This window comes from Physeter macrocephalus, chromosome 3 (genome assembly GCF_002837175.3).
Source record: "Physeter macrocephalus isolate SW-GA chromosome 3, ASM283717v5, whole genome shotgun sequence".
Taxonomy (NCBI): domain Eukaryota; kingdom Metazoa; phylum Chordata; class Mammalia; order Artiodactyla; family Physeteridae; genus Physeter; species Physeter macrocephalus.
Genome location: NC_041216.1, coordinates 22,655,517 through 22,662,851, shown reverse-complemented (window position 1 = coordinate 22,662,851; position 7,335 = coordinate 22,655,517).

Below are 7,335 nucleotides of genomic sequence, written 5' to 3'. Positions count from 1 at the left end.
TGTGGAGAAAAGGGAACCCTCTTGCACTGTTGGTGGGAATGTAAATTGATACAGCCACTATGGAAAACAGTATGGAGGTTCCTTAAAAAACTAAAAATAGAATTATTATATGACCCAGCAATCCCACTACTGGGCATATACCCAGACAAAACCATAATTCAGAAAGACACATGTATCACAATGTTCATTGCAGCACTATTTACAATAGCCAGGACATGGAAGAAACCTAAATGCCCATCGACAGACAAATGGGTAAAGAAGATGTGGCACATAAATACAGTGGAATATTACTCAGCCCTTAAAAGGAACGAAATTGGGTCATTTGTAGAGACGTGGCTGGATCTAGAGACTGTCATACAGAGTAAAGTAAGTCAGAAAGAGAAAAACAAATGTCATATATTAACGCATATATGTGGAACCTAGAAATATGGTACAGATGAACCAGTTTGCAGGGCAGAAATAGAGACACAGATGTAGAGAACAAACGTATGGACACCAAGGGGGGAAAGTGGGGTGAGGGTGGTGGTATGATGAATTGGGAGATTGGGATTGACATATATTCACTAATATGTATAAAATAGATAACTAATAAGAACTTGCTGTGTAAAAAAATAAATTAATTCAAAAAATATTTCTTTTCTCTTTCAAGAACTTCTGTTGTTTCGATGTTTAGCACCTGCATTGAACGTCTAGTTTTCTTTTTATAAAAATTTTGATCTTGATTCTTTTGTCTTGTATTTTGTGAGACTTTATTAGTACTGCTGCTCTTCTATGTTTTTTTTGTTTTTTTGGCTGTGTTGGGTCTTAGTTGCGGCACACGGGATCTTTCGATGTGGCGCGTGGGCTTCTCTCTAGTTGTCGCGTGAGGGTTTTCTCTTCTCTAGTTGTGGCTCTCAGGCTCCAGGGTGCATGGGCTCTGTAGTTTGCGGGACTTGGGCTCTCTCCATCGAAGCGTATGAGCTCAGTAGTTGTGGCACGGGGGCTTGGTTGCCCCGCAGAACGTGGGATCTTAGTTTCCCGACCAGGGATCGAACCTGCATCCCCTGCATTGGAAGGCGGATTCTTTACCACTGAACCACCGGGGAAGTACCTTCTATTTTTGTTTTTTTCTTTAGTCATTTTAAATTCTTAAGAGCTCTACACTTTTTCTATTCCTTTGCCTAAGTACCCCATCATTTCATGGGTACAAAATTATTTCTAATTCACATTTTTTTTGCAGTCATGCATAATGCACTGTTTCTGCAGAACTGCTGTCTGGAGTTTATTTAGACATTATGTAGTTCTTTCATATTAGGCATTGTTCTAAATAGTTGTACAAGTGTTTTCTTACTTAATCCTTCACCCAGAAGGTAGCTATTGTGTAGTGGCCTAAAGTCATTTGTCTGAGTCTCACAGCTGGCAAGGGCAGGGCTGGAATTAGAACCCAGGCCTTTCGCTCCATAGCCCAGTATGGTTGGGGACTAGATGCTTCCCTCAGGGATCAGCTGGTTCTGAGCTGTCTTGGGTGATGCTTTATAGCTGGCTGGAAGCTCTGCGTGCATGGGGGACGCCTGTCTACTTGTTGGGCTTTCACATGGGTTTTGGAGGGGGTTCAGCCAGGACTCTTCAGTGTTTTCGTCTATAGGTTTTTCCTTTGTGATGATTAGTTTCCTAAGGAGAATCCCAGGAAGAGGATGTGTCAGGGTGATCAAAGACTGGCTCCAGCATTGAGAGCTGAGTAGAGAAATGTCATGTTCAGATTTTCTCTTAATCTCCCTGTTTTCATTACAGCCCTTTTGCTGTGATTGGCGCTCAGGAATCCAGGGACTTTCTGGTTCAGCCGCTCCCTGGAATGTACTTGCCACTTTCTGCCACATAACAGGAAGGAATTGGGGGCCATCTAAGTCCACAGACTTTCAACCCACCTTCCTGTTTTCCAGCCCTACCTTCAGAGACGCCTTGTACCTCCAGTACCTGAGGCTTTCTGGATTTCCGTGGCATGGACTGTAGCCTTCCACTCCTGCCTGATACCTGAGCTGCAGGCACTCCATTTTCAGCTTGCCCTGCCTAAAGGCAGTTAGTTATCATGGGACATCACTCTTCCCGCTTCTAAAGTGTCTTGACGTTTTCATCTTCTACCATGTCCCTCCTCTGCCCCTGTGGGTTTCTACATTAAAAATAAATTACTTTATAATTCTAGTAGAGTTTTGGGAAGGAACTGATATAAGTGCATGTTTAATATGTCATGTTTAAACTACTACTTTAAAAAGAAGGAAACACCTCGTCCTTGTAATTCCCAGCTAAGCCTATAAGTGAAGAAGTCTTGAAAAAGAAGGCACGGAAATGACAGGCATTTAGGAACAGCTGCTTTGCACAGTGCCCGGTGTGTGGTAGCAAGTCATATGTCGTCTCTATGTAGAAGGCATCCTACCCATACCTGCCTTTCTCTCTCCTTCCCAGTTGCCGTGGTCTAAGCCACCGTCCTCTGAATGACTACAAATGGCTCTTGCTGCTTCCCCTTTTGCCCTGCTGTGGCCCAACGTCTCTTCTGCAGACAGGGTATCTCTTTGAAACTTAAGTCAGGACACTCCCTGGCCTATGCCCTTCCCATGCCTGCCCATTTTGCAGAAGAGGAAACCCCAAAGCTTGTGGACCATGAACCTCTATGTGACCTGGCCGATGCCTCCATCCCAGCAGCATCTCATGCTCCGGCCACAGTGATGGGCTTTCCTCTCCTAGAACACGCTTGCCATGCCCTTTCCTTAGCACGTGCCCTGCCTTTCTTCCCCCTCATTGCCCTCTCCACCCCAACGCTGTTACTGGCTAATCTACCCATCAGTTAGGTGTTTGCTTATATGTTGCTTTCTTGACTTAAGCATTTCTCTGACCCCTTGGTCTAAATCGGGTCCCCCTGTACTGATCTCAACATACCCTTTATTTTTCTGTATGGCACTTGTCCCTTGCTATTACGCTTTTGTTGCAGGAAGGGGGACCCCTTCCAGGGCCCGAGAGTGGGCTCTTGTCTAATACTCAGAAATGAATTGCATGAGGAGACACACGAGCTGACAGAGCAAGAGACTTTATGGAGAAGGGGCGCCCGGGCGGAGAGCAGCAGGGTCAGGGACCCCAGGGGAACTGCTCTGCCACGTGGCCCGCAGTCGCGGGTTTTATGGCGATGGGGTTAGTTTCTGGGTTGTCTCTGGCCAGTCACTCTGACTCAGGGTTCTTCCTGGTGGCGTGCGCATCTCTCAGCCAAGATGGATTCCAGTGAGGAGGATTCTGAGAGGTTGGTAGGACATATGGACTGGTGTCTCCTCTCTCCTTTTGACCTTTCCCGAAGTCTTCTGGTTGGTGGTAGCTTATTAGTTCCACATTCGTTTCCAGGACCTCCTGCTGTAAGATAAGTCATGCGAGTGGTTACTGTGGGGCCTGGCCAGGGCAGGCGGTTTCGGTCAGTGGTTCCCCTAACCCTTTTGTGATTGGCTGTTTAATCCATATATACCCTATTAGACTGTGAGCTCCATGACAGCCTAGTTCCTCTTGTTCCCAGCTGTAACCCATGTACTGTGAAAAATGGCTGGCAAAGAGTAAAGGCTCAAGTATTGGCATGCATTGATCTTGGCCATCACCTCCCCTCCCTCCCCTCTCCTCAGTTTATTATTCATCCATTGGATTTTGAGTGTCCACTATGTGCCTGGCCTTGTGCAAGGCACTGTGGAATATAAATGTGTAATCTAGCCTCCTCTGTGTGTCATGACAGGTTTCTTCCTTTTTATATACACTGTCCTGTGACCGATCAGAAGCAGACCTCAAACTGTAGAAAAGAATGAGCGAGCCGACATGTGCCTCGTTGCTATGGGCCCATGTGGCCTATTTTTCCATGCTGTTGTTGGAGAGGAAAAAACATTTTCCTCTACCCTCTTAGGTTCTGTAACTGGGGCCCTGCAGATTAAGGTGATAAAAGACAGATTAACAGGAGCAAAAGGTTTATTTCACATGCACATGGCAGTGAAAACCCCAAAGAGATGTTGAGAACTGGAGGCTTATATATCATTTTAACAAAAAATGATATATTCAGCGGAAAAGTGACGAGACAAAGGAAAAGTGTAGTAAATTGTTGGAAGGTAAATAGATGTGGGAAACTAATGGAAGGTAAGTGTTATTTTACTAATTGTTATGCGTATTCCTCTGGTGCCATCTCTGGGCTGTTAAGAGTCTAGAGTCCCCTCTGGTGATTAGGAGTGGTTCTGTCTCAAAAGGTGCCTTTTGAGGGACTTCCCTGGCCATCCAGTGATTAAGATCCTGTGCTTTGTGCTTCCACTTCAGGGGGCACGGGTTTGATCCCTGGTCAGGGAACTAAGATCCTGTAAGCCGTGCGGCCAAAAAAAAAAAAAAAAAAAAAGATTGTTAAAAGCACCTTTTGGGATGGCTGCACTCTGTCTATGGAATGTGTATCTCTCTAAGTAAATCTACTTCTTACCTAAAAAATTAAAAAAAAAAGAAGTGGTTCTGCCCTTCCTGGTATGAGAAGGGGGAGAGGAACTCCTTTACAAAGGGAAACTTAAGCCCTGCTTAGGCAAATAGGGGGAGGCTAGAGAACTGTATTTTCAGTCTGATGTTTCTCAGTTGTCTTCACCTCAAAACAATCCTTGCACAAAAGCGACATATTTGGGGTGGCATATTCTGATCCCCTTAGCTGTTTTAGGTTTTGTCCTGCTTGGCCCCTAGCATGTCTATGAGACGACTCATCTTTCAGGGGTGAATCCAGAAGGTGTACTAAGTACCTTACATGTTTATTTTATGCATACCCCATTAAAAGGCACAGACTATTTTCCAGGTAAGAGGTTGAGGCTTGGAAAGAGTTTCACACGAGTGGCCCGGCCCTTGGGTCTGGCCAAGGAGTTTGACTCTGGAGCTGACTGCTCTGCTGTCGCCGCCCGGGCTCTCTGGCAAGCAGACTCGGAGCCAGAGTACTCACTCCGGGAGTTTGGTAGGGTGAGCTCTGGGGTCCGCCTCTGTGGCATGGAGGTCAGAGGAAGAGGTCATGCCCCACAGCCTCTGCTGACCCCACGGATTGCTTGCGAAGGGGAGTAGAATGTGCCACTTGAGAATACTGATTCTTCTGAGCTGAGGACAATCCAGAAGAAGCAGGTATAAGAAGAGCCCTCTGACCTCCCCTGTTTGCCTAAAACAGGACGTACATTTGTAAAGCTGTCCCCGCTTGCCCTCTCCACTGGGAAGGACAGAAGGTAATCCCCGGGAGACAACTCTAAGCTTCTATCAGCCTGGAGATGTCACCAGAGGAATCTACACAAGCTTTAAAACTTCACAGTTTGCTGCCCTAGACACTCAAAGTCCTTACTTCCCTAAACATGTATTGTTCCTTTGTTAAGATGTTGTATGTATAAGTGCTCCCATGTATTGATATAGGCAAAATATCAATACATTGTTAAACTTCTGTTTGTTTTTCTCTTGTTAATCTGAATTCTGTCAGTCTAATTGTCAGGGTCCCTGCCAATGAACCTAAGATGGGTAGATGGTAAAAAGAATAATTTTCCTTCCCTACGCATGGGAGCTGAAATGGGCCATCAGAGTGACCCACATTGAGCCAGAATGGCCCGGCCCTCATATGCCTGTCACCAGTCACGGGAGGTGGTCACCCCTGGAAGGATGTGACCTTGGGCCTCTCTGCAGCACCTGCAGGGCCTGAAGTACCACCAGCAACTGCAGGGGCAGCTGGTCCTTCCCGGAAGAGGGGGGATCGGGGCCTCCATTGCTACACTCTTTCTACTCTCTTTCTTCTCATGGTGATTCTGAACCTTCCCACAGCATATCTATAAGTGGGATCTTGCCCATCCTAGGTAGCTGCTGGAGTTCTTGAAAGCTGGTAGTCATTTTAAGGATAATCTGGATGAACCAACCATATTGCTCCCGGCTCTCAGGTGAATTTGTTCCTAAAGGCTGGAGGCCCGCTGCTCTGTGTGGCAGAGAGGGCTGGGTTGCAGGTTGCAGATCAAGACCCTCGATAAGGTCAACTTGAAGGGGATTGTTTGTAATTTAGAGGCAGAGCTAAGCCTTACTAGTTAGCAGGATGAACAGAAAAGGGGCATCAGGGGAAAATGTGGCTGAGTTTCTGCTGCTGAGGTAGAAGGTGAACAGGCTTCCCCCGCCGGCCCCCACCACACACACACCAAGCACGGTCTAGCTGCCCTGTTGATCTGCCCTCTGAAAGCTGGCCTGTTTCCTCCCACCTTCTAGAATAGCTTAGGAAATCATTCTAACCCAGGAGATCAAACACAATTCTCCTTTATCAGGGCTCAGCAAACTGGTTCTGTCCGTATGTACATTCTGTGCATACATTCCGTAAATGTGTGGACATTCTTCAGGCTAATTGGCCTTGGGAAAAATGGGAATGTCCCGTTCCTTCCCTGTGGGGGACCAGCCTCCATGAAGCTCTTGCTGGGTGCCAGGCTGTGTTAAATGCTTTGAATAGGTTATTTCACATAACACTCACCATCTCATGAGGTGCGATATATCCATTTAGTGTGAGAGAAAGCTAAGGCTTAGACAATGTAACTGAATTGCCCAGGGCTCGACAAATTAGCAAGCAGGAGTAACTGACTTCTGTCCTGGGTCTAATTCCACAGCTTTTCACCACTGCCACTGTTCCCCTTATTCTGGATAGCCTTCGTCTCTGCTTTCCTTGCAAGTTCCTTCCTGTGGTGCAGGCTCCTGAGGGTGCTATAGCTATAGTGTGAGCAGCTAATGATGGCCATCCTATGCCAAAGCTGAACAATTAAGCCTCCATTTAGATGAGGCCAGCAAATGTTGGCTTGCAGAGCAAATACAGCCCACAGCTCCTGAACTAGGAATAGTTTTTAACGTTTTTTTTTTAACATCTTTATTGGAGTATAATTGCTTTACAATGGTGTGTTAGTTTCTGCTTTATAACGAAGTGAATCAGTTATACATATGTTCCCATGTCTCTTCCCTCTTGCGTCTCCCTCCCTCTCTCCCACCCTCCCTATCCCACCCCTCTAGGTGGTCACAAAGCACTGAGCTGATCTCCCTGTGTCATGCGGCTGCTTCCCACTAGCTATCTATTTTACATTTGTTGAAAAAAAATCAGAGGAAGAATACTTTGTGACAACTGACAGTTATATGAAATTTAAATTCCAGTGCCTACAAAAGAGAAGTGTTATTGGAGCACAGTCACAGGCATTGTAGCTTTCAGGCTACAGTGTCAGAGATGAGTAGCTGTGACAGAGGCTGTGCGGCTTGCAGAGCCTAAAATATTTACTATCTGGGACTTCGCAAAAAACAAAAACAAAAACAAAACGTTGCTGACCCTTGATC